This window comes from Anguilla anguilla, chromosome 5 (assembly GCF_013347855.1).
Source record: "Anguilla anguilla isolate fAngAng1 chromosome 5, fAngAng1.pri, whole genome shotgun sequence".
NCBI lineage: Eukaryota > Metazoa > Chordata > Actinopteri > Anguilliformes > Anguillidae > Anguilla > Anguilla anguilla.
The window spans coordinates 36,051,512-36,066,996 of NC_049205.1; the positions used below are offsets into that span (position 1 = coordinate 36,051,512).

At 42.9% G+C, this 15,485-nt stretch overlaps 1 protein-coding gene across 1 annotated transcript in view; it reads left to right on the forward strand.

The window, feature by feature from the left end:
• The first annotated feature begins 809 nt into the window (after positions 1–809).
• The window catches only part of LOC118228126 (zinc finger protein 469), a 211,904-nt gene continuing 197,228 nt past the window's right edge, over positions 810–15,485 (forward strand). Inside the window, exon 1 of the mRNA XM_035419439.1 lies at positions 810–907. The gene's annotated coding sequence lies outside the window, so the exon portion shown is untranslated. The remainder of the gene's footprint in view (positions 908–15,485) is intronic.

Sequence of the window (15,485 nt, forward strand, 5' to 3'; positions counted from 1 at the left end):
AGGAGATTTCTGAAGAAGGCTCATCGAGGACTCCAGACAGAAATAGTTTTCTCTGCTACAATCTGGCAAATGGTATCAGCGCATCCAGTCTTGGACCAGCTGGTTCCAAGACAGCTTCTTCTACCTCCAGGTCATAAGGCTGCTGACCTCTGGACCCCAATCCCCCCCCCCCCCCCCCCCCCCCCCCCCCCCCTTCCCCCCCGCCTCCCGGCCCACACACACACCCACACACACGTTAAAACACCCAGTGTCTCCAGTGTATTAACTGTACATAGCTCCTGCTATCGGTACATATACTCACTCATCTAAACATTTATGCCATAGCATTCACGGAACTGTGCATATTTCAATCTCAGTTCAGTTCTGTATTTTTAACATCATCATTTATAACAGAAATTCTGTATTTTAATATCTCTTTGCAATTTTGTATTTATGTTCTGCATACAATGTTTAATTGTAGTTATGTATATATGCAATGTACATTAGTGTACTTTTTATTTTACCCTGTTTCATTTTTTATTCTATTTTAATCTTTATATTTTTTATTACCTTTCCACAAATGAGGTAGAGCATTTAATTGCCAGCTGACATCTGCTGACATGCTGCAGTGGACGTATGACAAATACACTTTGATTTGATTTAATTTAAGGACTTAAATTGATATTCACGTTCATTCTTTTTGGAGTTAACCACCCCATCAAAAAACCAAAAACAAAAGCGGGAGCGTAGTAGTTAACTGCTTATATTTTGCGGGAAGGGAATCCCCTGATCTAAACTTGGGAGACTGCACGAGGCTGGGAGATGAAAGAGAATAGCGGCTTGAGAGTGCATCTGAGAACATGATTTTTAAAGAAGGTTTTCTGTCAGCGGCACTGTTTACGTCTTGATCGTACTTGCTTCTGCACGGGTGAGTCATTCTCTGCACCGTGCACATGGAAGGACGCCATGTACTTCAATTTTGGCTGATAACGTACAGGGGGACATTGTATCCTTACACTGAACTTGAAATGTGAGGGCTTGAGTACAGAACGGCGGCATGCCGGGTTACTAATGCAGCTCTATATCGTGTGCTGTACGAATTCGTTTCGAAGTGACTAGCCTACAATTCACGTCCACCTAGTAGTCCATGCATTTTCCATTGGAAAACCTTAGTACAGGCTCTGGAGTACATGTAAGGTTTTACATGCATTTAGCAGATTCAGACCTCCACTAGTGCGTGTTGACCACGTAAACATTTATTAATGCTTTTGTTTGTCTCCAGCCCAAATTAAGAATATTTGACCCTGTATGAACACAGTTTCCGTATTAAAAGGGTTTGGGGCAATTCTATAAACATACTGAAATGCACACTATGATTTTATTAGCCGTAGGTAAAACGCAGTTTTAGTTATGCACAGTGCGTTACGCACGGTTCACAGCAGCTGGGACATGCTATATTTGGTTCACATCCGATGACCAGAGGAGCCGTTACATCAAACACGTATTTGACTTGATGCGTGGCGATTGAGCCCTCCCTTGTTTCGATCAAACGCTTTACTGTTACTATTTTCCGCAAAGTTAAGTTGCGTTCAAAGGGCCATAGAAACAGCCACTGACGCGGTGTTCTCCGTGACTCCATCTCTAATTCGCAGCCAGTACCTTCTGAACAGGTTGTGCAATCTCTCCTGTACTTTTTAAGTTGTTATGCCTGAATAGACTGCATCACACAGAGCGCAACTTTGTGCTAATCGGAATGCCAAAGCTCCCAGTTGGAAAACCTTTGTTTTATATTTTCTGCATGTACCTGAGATGCATCGTCATGTTGACGTGCTCAGCAGGTTCCTATGCATTTTTCAGTATTGACGTGGTGTAGCAGATACTTTGCTTATGTAACAATACCATGGGAAGCCTAAGCATGCCCTGCGCCCATGGGATGAAAGCAGCTAGGTCTTGTTGTTGCAGACTCCTTGTCCTAGTATGTAATGCCACATAGCCAACAATAACTAGTGATGATACAGCTCTTGGACTCAGGCTACATTTTTGGTAAGCACCTTCATCATCTGAATCACTCAGGAGCTGCATAATTAACGCTTCTCAGCAAATGAGACGTGTCCAATACTTTACCCTCATTTGGATGTTTTTTTAATGTTTAGAATTTTTTTCAGTCCATAAATCACAGGGTAATTGTTTTTCAATTATTATTATTTTAAATAATGATTAATCCTTGTAGAGGCAGATGCTAATCTTAATTGTGCGGCTTGTAGCTTTCCAAGAAACTCCACATTTTGACTTGTTTTTTCTATAACCTCAGGGTTTGACTCAAAATAATTTCCAAGATAAATATGAATAGTATGGAACTACCCACTGCACTGGTGCTAGATCCAGTTAGAGTTGGGGATACACTGATGCCAGATTTCATATAACTGCAATGGTATTAGATCCTACAGGACTACAGTAGGAGTAGCTCACTTATGACAGGCTTGACAGGGGCTTACATTACCGTAACAGCACATTTGTGTCCTCTCCTTACATGGACAGTATGTACTGTATGTTAATGAATATCCACCTACCCTGTTTAACCTATAAGGGCTGTCTTACCAGCAACTCTGAGTGATTTCAAAACAATCGCTCAGCATTAATATTTTGTTAAAGTATTTCAAAGCATCTTATTGTTTTAACATTTAAAAAAATACTATTTTTTAAAAACCTTTCACCATTACCAGTTAGATAGGCATCAGAGCTGAAACATGTACGTGTTATTCTAAGGTTTATATGGCAAAGTCAGATCATTCCCAGAAGCGGCTAACCCAGTTCAAGTTTACTGTTCAGGTCAGTATTTTCTGTCTGAGACACACGATACACATGAGTGGCAGTGAAATAAGTTTCCTAATTATGTTGGCAGAGCTCTTCTTAACACCAACAGAACATTATTGCTGCTAGATAGCACAAAGCATTGTGGGCCAAATCTCTGTGTGAGTGCAGTGCTCTTTTCAGTTTTTATAAACCCTGGTCCTCAGAGCTGCAAGGTCTGCTGCTTTTTGTTTTCACATTAAAATCTGCAACCAATTCAGACTCAAGAAACCAGATGAGGTGAGTTCAATGTAATCAACTGCTTTAACTGATCAGTTGGGAACTGAGCAACAATGAGTGCCAGCACACCCTGTGGCTGTTTAAGACCGGGACTGCAGACCTTTGGCTCATTGGAATCATTTCAGTGGGTCTGTGAGACTGTATTTAATCATTTGTAATGATTAACATATTAGTCTGTAATGATTAACATATTAATCAGAGCTGTAAACTGAATGCTATTTATAGCTAATGTTTTGCATACTAAAGTGCACCATGCATTCAACATAGAGAAATATATTTTTTCTGGGTACAACGGTTTCCTCCCATGGACATGGACCCCAAGACATGCAGGTTAGGTTAACTGGAGAGACTAAATTGCACCTAGGTATGATTGTGTGAGTGAATGGTGTGAGTGCCCTGCAATGGATTGGCAACTTGTCCAGGGTGTATTCCTGCCTCTTGCCCAATTCACATTGGGATACACTCCATCATCTCTTGGGACCCTGACCAGGAATAAGCGGGTTAGATAATGGATGGATGGAATGATGGATCGAAGGCAACATAACAAGACATTTCCTGAGTTTAATATTATGGGCAAGCCTGAGGTACACTTGAAGTAATCATTTGCTTGCCATTGCTAGTAGACTACCTGATAACAAGCAACATTTCTTGTGTTACGTATACAAAAAAAACAAAAAAAAAAACATCCGCTGTTCTATGCAACTACATTTGTAAAATTCCATATTTGATACAGTATTGAGTGATTTCACATATGTTGGAAATTAAGCATATATGAGCGGCTGACAGTTTTTTGGCACTGAATTCACTCCATAGTGCAGGCGTTATGCGCTGCTGAGGAAAAGAATTTGCTCTCCACCGGAGATATAATTTATTTGTTACCAAATATGATCAGGGCACTTCATTTTTCATTGAAAAAGTTCAACGGGCTTGGGAAATCTAGTCTGTTTTTTTATTCCACATATCTTTGTTATGGTTACAAATATGATTATTCCAGACATGGAGTGAGTGCCTTGCTCTGGTTCGTGCCAAAAATGTTTGATAATTCTGTCAGTCCAAATAAAATGCTTTCCAGCAGCCTAGCAGTGCCAGTGGAGTCCAGCCTATTCCAGCAGTGCTGAAAGTCAGCTGTGTGGGTACTTGTGTTTGTGTATGTGCATGTGCGTGTTATGATTATAGTACTTCTCTGATTCTTGGATATCAGCAGCATTGTAGGCCAGTCTGAATCAGAATGCATTATGAATGAAAGAATGAATGAACAAATTAAGTAATTAATGAAAGAAAGAAAGAAAGAAAGAATGAATCAATGAATGAGAGGTCATAATCTGGATCTGGAACCCAGAGATTAAGCTCACTCCTGAGCAAGCTATAAATTGTGTTTGGCATCATGATATGCGAGATGACAGACAAAGACTGAAGCAGTAGTACTTTTACTACTGTACCGAAGCCTATGTGATTCAATGCAAGAATATTTTATTGATACTTTATTGGTTACATGATCACAATTCATGGAGTCCTTTAATATCCAGTGTTATTTAAATGGCATAACATGTTTAAGTGTGGTTTCGTACATACTGTACGACCTCCATGCCACTACTTCCAAACGTCTGAGATGACGCTCCACAGCCAGACAGCATGAGGGAGACCTATTTCAACACTAGAGGCCACACTTACACCATGCCTATTTATCACCCAATGTCTAGGCATGTCCGCACACATCCCCCCACGCGTGCACATGCACACTCACGGACCCTTTGAATAATAGAGAGGAGAAGAAGAAGAATGGATTGCAGGGTGGTATGGTTTGGGAAAAGTACTTCATCAGCCCGTGTGTCATACCTCATGCTGCCCTATGTACAGTTTCACTGATCAGAGATGTGTGGGTTGTGTAGTCTCTGTCCTCCATCGCTGCCTGTGGCTTCAGTAAGAAGTCCATTAGCATTTGGCTTCGTGCCAGTAAGAAATCATATTGTGACACGGTGAAACTTTCAGGTTTCTAACGTAATAGGTAAAAAAAGGTTCAAGCCATTATGGGAAACATCTGCAAAATCCCCTGAACTCTTATTTGGAGATCATGTTCATGTTTAATATTGGGATAAAAAAAAAAGGAAAACGGTTAAATTTCAGGTTGAAATCGCAGGACCCACATAGCCTGGCTGTGAGTTAGCCCAGAGCTTTCAGATTAGTTTAAATTGCAATGAGCTTAATTTCAGGCATGGCCACAAATTGAGCTGATGGATCAGTGCTGCTATATAACATATGGAATGGAAACTTATAATAATGTCAGAGAGAGAGAGGGAGAGAGAGAGATAAAGCTCTCCTTCACTGACTGATTGCAGAACTGCATGGTCAAAGCCAGTGAAGGTCTCTTCAACACTCCTCGGAGACTCCAGTTCTGCAGTGTGTCGTAGCGTTCTACGCATGGGCTGTAATTGACCTGTACTATGTGGACAATGGAAAGAGAGAGACGGTGAGGAGAAGGCCATTGAATTGCAGTCACAGGAGTCCAATGAAATATTTCAGTATTAATTTCTCTTTGAAGCAGCAGCCTTGGCCAGTAATCAGTGTGCCTGCCTAGCCAAGTGGGTGTAGCATTGTCTATGGGAATCAGTGTTTTGTTCATGTAGTAGGTGGGGAGCTGGGCTTTGGCATAGCTCTTAGGGGAATGAGGAGGGGAGCATCATCTGTAATTGCACCAATGTGTAATCAACAGTAAAAAACCTTTTGTTTCCTTTGTTACGGTTCTCATGTGCTTAGCCCAGAGGGGCATAATTATCTTATTTTCTGTGGGTGCACTTCAGGACTGCTGTGTCAGGACCGCTGTGTAGGTTGGGCTGTCCGCCTACCTTTTTTTTTTTTTTTGCTAGTTCTGTGTACAGTGTACCTGGAGTACATCCAAATGAGAGGGGTAGAATATAACGTATCCACACGCACGCATTCACACACGCACACACGCTCGCACGCACGCACACACACACATAAACACATGCCTCGGAGATGTGTTTTTCCAACACAACCAAAACAACATTTCTTCTGAGGATTCAACTAAAACAACATTTCTTCTGAGGATTCAAATGAAGTGTTCAATAGCCTAGTACCAGCTGTGTGAGAGTGTCAAATCAGAGACACAGTGTACAAATATTAAAGCAGAGAGAGAGAGACTGCAAGTAGTAAAGCAGAGAGAGAGACTGCAAGTATTAAAGCAGAGAGAGAGACTGCAAGTATTAAAGCAGAGAGAGACTGCAAGTATTAAAGCAGGGAGAGAGACTGCAAGTATTAAGGCAATGTGAAAGTACTGTATTACTGCGTAGACCCAGTGTCAGAATATTAAGCAGAGAAATGCCAGAGAGCAGAAAGAACAGAAGACGAATCGTACTGAATATCTTGCTGTCTGACAGCAGTATCCTCCTCCATATCAGTGTCCTCTGTCCGCCTTCTCCCCCGATGTCCTACAGCAGATGTGAGCTGTGTGGGTCTGCTGCCCCAGTCTCACCCCGGGCCTGCAGCTAACTGGAGCGCTACGAGTCTGCTTCCCCAATCTCACCCCGGGCCTGCAGTTAACTGGAGCTGTGTGGTTCTGCTGCTCCAGTCTCACCCCGGGCCTGCAGTTAACTGGAGCTGTGTGGTTCTGCTACCCCAGTCTCACCCCGGGCCTGCAGCTAACTGGAGCTCTACGAGTCTGCTTCCCCAATCTCACCCCGGGCCTGCAGTTAACTGGAGCTGTGTGGGTCTGCTGCCCCAATCTCACCCCGGGCCTACAGTTAACTGGAGCTGTGTGGTTCTGCTGCCCCAGTATCACCCAAGGCCTACAGTTAACTGGAGCTCTAAGAGTCTGCTTCCCCAATCTCACCCCGGGCCTACAGTTAACTGGAGTTCTATGGTTCTGCTGCCCCAGTCTCACCTCGGGTCCTACGGTTAACTGGAGCTCTATGGTTCTGCTGCCCCTGTCTCACCCCGGGCCTGCAGTTAACTGGAGCTGTGTGGGTCTGCTGCCCCAATCTCACCCCGGGCCTGCAGTTAACTGGAGCTCTATGGTTCTGCTGCCCCAGTCTCACCTCGGGCCTACGGTTAACTGAGCTCCGTGGTTCTGGTAGCTAAAACAGCCGTGCACGTGCCCGGGCTTCTGTCCCCCTTGTTACCGGGCCGGATACGGCACAGATTTCGCCGCAGCGCTCAGTTCCCGTTCTCAGGTTTCCGTCGATGTTTGGAGCAGCGTGGCCGCAGTGTATACACATAACATAGCTTATACCATTAATTATACCCCTGCTTAATGGAAACTCGCCAAATGCCTTATGCCAAGGCCCCTGTTATTGTGCCACTCAATTCATTTTTCCCCTTGTTCTTTTGTTAACAGTCAGTCTTTAAACAGATATGCACTATTGGAAAGGGTCCATACTAGAAGCACAATGGAAGACATTGTTGGGAGTATGGGCTGTATGGTACCCATTAGATATGTAGGAGCTCTTTTTGCGCTACATCAAACAAAGCGCCATTGAATGAAGCTCTCACGTTACCGCGCTGCTTTGGACTTATGCGTCTGTTAGGATCAGATGTCTTCATGAAGTTATTTTGATCAAAAATGAAATTGTCAGACCAACTGAAACTTCACTCTGACATATTTCTTGCCAGGACAATTAAAATACAGTTCTGACATATTTCTCGCCAGGATTGTTTATAAATTGACAATAGTGAGTATCAAAATGAATTTCCATGTTTCTTCGGCGGTGGTCCAGTGGATAGCATTGCTGCCTCACGGTCTTTCTGTGTGTAGTAGCTGGTTCTCATCGTGTCCGTGCAGGTTCCTTCCAGTTTCCTCCCACAGACATACAGCTTAGGCTAATTGGAGACTCTACATTGCCCATTGAGTGTGTGAGTGAATGGTGTGGTGTGTGGGCCCTGTGATGGACTGAAATCCTGTCCAGAGTGTAATCCTGCTTCTCACCCAGTGCATGCTGGGATACGCTCTAGCCCCCAGGGTTAGATAATGGATGAATGGATGGATCCTTCCTAGATTTAGGTTTTGTGAATAGGAATATGTGGATGGGTGGTGACTTTTAGGAATGGAATATAGGTCTATTCAGAGGTCTCACCTAGGAGACTTTTCATGCACACCTATCCGCATCCCTGATCTTTATATCTAGTGCAACTAAACCAGACCTCAATCAATTCCATAGCTATACAGTGGCATATATATCAAGTTCATAGCTATACAGTGGCATATATATCAAATCCATAGCTATACAGTGGCATATATATAAAGTTCATAGCTGTACAGTGGCATATGTATCAAATCCATAGCTATACAGTGGCATAGGTCCCCACCATCAAACCTCCGATGGAAGCAAATATTGGGAGCTGCATCATGTGAACCAATTAAATTGATTCCAAATGATTTTGATGCATGCAATTCTGGATTGGGCACAGGGGGAGCTGGTGTGCCACATGCGTGAGATTTGAATAGTATTCCTATAGTTAGGGAAGTCACACCTGTTCTGGCGATTCTTCAGAAACCATATTTTGACAGTTTATTTTCAGTCAGTTTCAAATCTAGTGGTCCTGTGGCTTCAAAATTCCATTGCAGTTGGGGACCCGAATCGACCCGTTTTCACTGTTATAAAAAGAACACCCATTCATAAAGCTGAAATACTTCATACCACACTGTAGACAAGATCTTGGTGAAGGAATACATGTAAAAAAATCTTTGAAGATCCAGAAGGCAATCCAGAAGGCAGCGTATGTCTCCTTTCAAACATAATTTAACTGAAAACTAAAATCCTTTATACCACACTGTAGACAAGATCTTGGCAAAGATAGACGTGTAACAATATCAGTTTCATTGTTCAAACAGGTTTAGCTGTCTAGCCATGTCAGAGAATATTTTATAGGGCCTCTTTCCTAGCATAGTCAGCATAACTTGGATGAATCGAAATTGAACAATCGGAATAATGTCAAGACAAGGGGTCGGGTAAAATTTGAATAACAGTTCATTTCACCAATACAAAATTCCTTGGGGGATTATATTGAATAAGACAGCGAGCACCGTTTTTTTCCCGGTGCTGTTTCCCTCAGGACGCTGGCAGCTGTAACGTTGTACCGAAATATACCAACATATGAATCAATAATAACCAATTAACATACGAGACATTTAACAGTAAGATCTTCTTGTGATAAAGTGTATAATAATGCATTCCACATGGTTAGATTTTTTATAATAGCCCCATTGATTTTGATACAGGCACAAATGCTTGTAAATTGAGTCAAATTAGCAAAATCATTTCTGATATCTTATATGATAAGTAAAAGAGTAACATCGCTGAACTGTCAGTGCACTTTGGAATTGATTTAATAGCTTTGACCTCCCTACTATAATATTAAGCCCCTCTATTGAGCCGGTGTGTATGCAGGTTTTTGTTTCCACCAATTGCCCTGGCTAAATGTGCTATTTGGCTGGGTACACCAACACTAGTTCACTCATAGATTGAATCATAGTCAAGTGATTCACATAGGGAGACAAGAACTGTCTTTGGCTGCTATTCATGTGTTTACCAAAAAATGCTACTAAAATGTCAGATGGCATAATTGTTTGGGCTAATTAAGTAACGAAGGCCAGAAGTTGGCATGAGAACCAGAAGCAGATACAGACCTCATCGCCCCCCTCTGCTCTATCTTTATGATGAAGACTATTTGTTTGATTAGCTAACGTACAAAGGTGAAGGCTTTTTAAGGCTTAATTGCAAGGCTTAATTTTATCAATTTTTAGAGCTTGACATTTGCTGAATAATGATTTTATTTTCCTTGGTCAAGGGTGAAACATTGCATTCCACCTGCATTATGGTTAAATGCCCATATCTACACTATGCAGCTTCAGTATCACTGAGTCCCGCGGATGGATTGTATCCACGTTAAAATTTCTTATATCAGAACTGATGTTATGAATGAAAGGCTTAGTATTTTATTTGGGCTTAAGAACCCCAGGATTTAGATGCTGATCCTATGAAGGCATTGGCCCCACATAGATCCTTCACAGATGTAGGTGCTGACCCAGTCCAGATAACAGATGCTTACCTCAAATTCAGATGCAAGTGCTGAAATTCAGACAGAGAGCCTGACCCTGCTTAAATGCAGAGACACTGTCCTTGCTCAAATGCAGTCAAGGACATTAGCCCTGCTCAAATTCAGACAGAGACATTAGCCTGCTCAAATGCAGACAGAGACATTAGCCTGCTCAAATGCAGACTGAGACATTAGCCCTGCTCAAATACAGTCAAGGACATTAGCCCTGCTCAGATGCAGACAGAGATATTAGCCCTGCTCAAATACAGTCAAGGACATTAGCCCTGCTCAGATGCAGACAGAGACATTAGCCTGCTCAAATGCAGTCAAGGACATTAGCCCTGCTCAAATGCAGACAGAGACATTAGCCTGCTCAAATGCAGTCAAGGACATTAGCCCTGCTCAGATGCAGACAGAGACATTAGCCTGCTCAAATGCAGTCAAGGACATTAGCCCTGCTCAAATGCAGACAGAGACATTAGCCTGCTCAAATACAGTCAAGGACATTAGCCTGCTCAAATGCAGACAGAGACATTAGCCATGCTCAAATACAGTCAGAGACATTAGCCTGCTCAAATACAGACAGCGATATTAGCCCTACTCAAATCCAGACACAGTTACCGATTCTACACAGATGCAGGCCGTGAGGACAATGTTTATGCCACACAGATTTTCTGCTGTCTGTGCTGGGGGGTGTGGAACGGGGGGGGGGGGGGGGGGAGGGGGGGGGGGACTGCCGTGCCTCACATCCATCTGTATTTGTCTGATTAACATTTCCAGGAGGTTTTTTGGGAAGAACGCAATGGAAGGAATTTGACAAACGTAGTCTGGGTTATTGGAAAAAGACATTGGAAAAAGTTGTATATTGTCTGTCCCCTTTTTAGAGTGTGGATTTTAACATCACTCAGGTCCTTGTGTCTCTTCAGGTGCTGTTTCTGTGTGGTTGGCTGAAAGGCCGGGCGTGTCTGGAGATTGAGAAGTAGGGGAAATGGGTGTGTTTGCGCTGAAGGAGGGGGGTTGTGTCCGAGCTAGGGGTCAACCTTAAGGCTTGTATGAACTTTTGACCCCTAACACATTATGATTGGTCTTTATCTTAGCATTGAATGGGGTCATTGAGATTGTGTTAGTTCTGCTTGAATAAGAGCTCTCAGTATTAGTGCAGACTGTCTAGAGTAGGTGTTACTCACTAATTTTCATTGATTGTCATTTTTACTTTTGCCTGAGTTTGTCACAGAGAGAGTCAAATAGGGCTTGTTCCTTATCTAATGATGCAGCACTGAGCCAGCGATGCTATTTTATGCTGCTTCTATCAGACCAGAGGTTATTGCTCCGTTGAGCTGAGCCCTGAAGGTGCTACATGCTACGTGCGCTTCTCTCACCACTCGTCATAATGGGCGAGGAGCGAGAGGGGGCGGTGGGCAGGGGCGAGGGAGGGGGAGGCGCTGGCTTCATTGATTCCCACCTGGGGGTGGGGGGGCGTCCCGGGGATGATGCGGGCAGGGGCCGCGGTATAAACACAGCTTATAAACACAGCTATTATTACATTCAGCCGGCTAACGCCCAGGGAAGAGGCCACGGCCTGAATCAGGAGGATCGCCTGCCTGCCCAGCTGCACCGTTTACCTGATTTTCCTACCTGTCTATGCAGGCGTAAAAAAAAAACTGTTTTTCCGGGCATCGGAAGGACACTGCAAAGCACTGCCTGTATTTGTATAAACTCAGGGCAAACAGGAGCAGGCATCACTGCAGCCTAGTGATTTTTGGGAAGTGGTTTGTTTGCTTGGTTGCCTCTTTAAGTGGCTTTTGGACTCTGAAAAAGATTCTAAAACCAAGTAATACAAAGGTAAATGTTTTTGTTTCAAATTATTATTCTAACAATTAGGAATTGTTATTCTTTTGAGAGGTTCTGTGATCACCCCTCGGTGCTGAGTGGGGTTGGGGTGGGGGGTGTTGGGGGGGGGACCCCGTCAAAAATCAAAAGAGCCAACAGAGCATGAGATTATAGATACAGGAAAGGAAGACTTGGCAGAAAGAGGGATGAAAGGAAGACAGATCATCAGAATAAAGGAAGGCGAGGGAAGTCTCTGTTTGTTCTGGATGTTATGTCTGTAGAGGAAATGAGAGAACAGCTGGTCCTACTCATACACACGCACACACACACACACATACACATACACACGCACACACATGTATGCAAGCACACACACACACATGCACTCACAAACATGTGCACACACCCAAACGTACACACATACACATGTACAAACTCGCACACAAGCACCCATGGGATAAGTGTCCATCAAAAGGTGTCATCATAGCAGAGGGGCATCTTTTCCTGTTTTCCATACCATTTCCTGATTATTCTGAGTGAAGGAGAAAGGAGAGAGGGGATGAACATCAGGTGGGCTGGTGGACTCCCGCCGCTGGACTCAGATTGTGGTCTTTAGCGACTTCCTGTGGGAGGCCCAGCCCTCTGCACAAAGGTGCCCTGTGTCAGGATCTGCGCTCCATGTGTGTCTCGTCCAGCCGTCTTATCTCATCACCAGCAGGCTAGCTAGCGTGCCTCTACCAGTCAGCGTGACATATCTCCAACATGTGAGAGCGCTCTCATCCAGTCCGCCCCACTGTGCTTCTGCCAATCAGCTTGTCACACTGCCAAGAAGCAGGAGTGCCAATAAGCAATCAGCTCGTCTTTTCACCAGTATTCCAGTGCCACATTCTCTTCTCTGATTCTCCTGATGGACAGTCACATTCCTTTGTCATGAACAAAAGCCTCTCTCATATATATATATATATATATATACAGTAAGCTCCATAATCTTTGGGACGAGTACATATCTTTTCTTGATTTGGCTCTGTATTTCACAATTTTATATTTGTAATCATATGTGGTGATCATATCTCGGCTTTTAATTAAGGCTGTTTTTATGCATTGTGATTGCACCATGTAGAAATTTCATCACCACCCCCCCATTCACCCATTTCAGGGCACCATAGTGTTCGGGATAAATTGCTTCACTGGTGTTTCTAATGATTCAAGTGTGTTCAATTGCTTCCTTAGTGCAGGTATAAGATAAATTTCAGTAACTAGTCTTGATAATAGGCTTTTGATTGCCTTTGGAGCCTGTTATTGGCGTTTGTCGACATGAGGACCAGAGTTGTGCCAATGAAGATCAAGGAATCCATTATGTGGCTGAGAAATAAAAAAACCTGAGACATAGGTTGTCCTTAGGCTAGCCAACATCAACTTTATTGACTTACAATGCTCATTGTAAGCCAAGGAAGTCCGCTACCATTGATGACCAAAGCATTCTCACCAAAATGAAGAAAAACCCCCAAACAGCTGTCCAGCAGACCTGAATCACTCATCATGAGGCAGGTGTGGATCTGTCAGAGAAGGTTTCACAGACAGAAATGCAGAGGCTACACTACAAGATGCAAACCAATAGTTTGCTGCAAAAACAGGATGGCCAGGTTATAGTTTGCTAAGAAGCACCTAAAACAGCTTGTTGATAAATGAGACCAAGATTCACTTGTATAGGAGTGTTGGCAACAGCAAAGTGTGGAGGCCAATGGGAACTGCCCAAAACCAAAGCACCCCCGCCTCCATCTGTGAAACATGGTGGTGGGGGGTGTCATGGCTTGGGCTGGTATGGCTGCCACAGATACTGGTTCATTTGTCTTCATTTATGAAGTAACTAGGAGAAGCAGAATCATTTTTTAAATTCATTTTATTCACTGTAGAGGTCTTCTTTGGCTTACCTGGCTTTTTGTGATTTCTGAGCTCATCAGTGCACTCTTTCTTCTTGACAATGTTCCAAACAGTTGATTTTGGTTAGCCTAAGATTTTGCCTGTTTCTGGTTTTATTATTTCTCAGCCTCATAATGGCTTGCTTGACTTTCACTGGCACAACTCAGGTCCTCATATTGACAAACACCAATAACAGACTCCTAAGGCAATCAAAAGAGTAGAATCAAAACTAGATTCTGAAAACTCTCTTATACCTGCACCAAAGAAGTAATTGAACGCATCCGACTAATCAAAAACACTTCTCATTTGTCCCTAACATTATGATGCCCTGGAACGGGGGGGAGGAGGGGGGGGGGACTATTTATAAAAAGTACCGTCATTTCTACATGGTAAAACCGAAATGTATTGAAGTACCCTTAAATAAAATTTGAGAATGTGCACTTTAACCACATGTGAATTTTTTGGTTTACAAATCAAAAATTGTGGAGTACAAACCCCAATAAATAAAAAAAGTCTTTGTCCCAAAGATTAGCTACACACACACACACACACACACACGCAATGCCCTCCAGAACTGTTGGCGCCATTTGTATGAACAAAACATCCTGGATGAAATTAACTTTATTGTTTATCAAATGCTTCCTATGCTCAGCAATATGAGACAATTATATAATCTTCTTGTGATAACATTGCTCGGAATTTTAACCTTAAATAATTTAGATTCAGAAGATCTTTCCTTGGTCCTCACTTCTAGACTCTTCTCCTTAGCTCTGATTAGATTGGGGGACTCAGATGGCCATTGTAAAAGCTTGATTATGTGGTCAGTTGACCATTTTTTGTGGATTTGCAGGAATGTTTTGTTCATTGTTCCAATGGAAGATTCAACCACAATACAGAAGCAGCCCGATTTTGATTTAAAATTTGGTGCCTGACGGACTCCATGATGCCACGTGTTCTAACAAGGTTCCCTGGGCCTCTGGGTGCAAAGCAACCCCAAAGGATCATACCAAACCTGCCAGAAAGCCCTATATCAGTCTCATCTGCCAGAGAATCAAGGTCCAAACGAAAAGTTTCAATGACATTTAGCGATGACAGAGCCTTTCATCTGGCAATCCCTCCCAAAAAGCATTTTGGCCTGGAAGTGGTGTCGCATGGTAGATTTGGAGACTTTCTTCAATTGTGGCCCTTGCAATTTACCGTAACATATTTAATACATGGCATGTGCTTTTAGACAAAGCAATTTATAAACGTTCCTTTTTTGCCAGACCATCTGCCTCTGTGTGTGGGGGGCACAATGTGTTCCTGTTCTCTTTTGGGCTCTTTTACCGCTGTCTCATCAATTTAAAACTTTTTGATTATTTCCCTATTTGTAGAAAGTGATATCTTTTTGTAATGACTTGTTTTGTTTCTCCATTGTGATGGATGAAATTGATTTTACATGAGTGTTACCTCATTTTTGTGCCCCAGTGAAACAGGAAACCATGGGATGCCATAATACAATTTCCTCAGTTTCAAATGAAGTTTAAAAGTAGCATGTTACTGCAGATTTATGTGACATCATTTTGGAAGAATATGGCTTGTTAAACGTCTTTCCCTTTCTTTATTCTGTATCAACG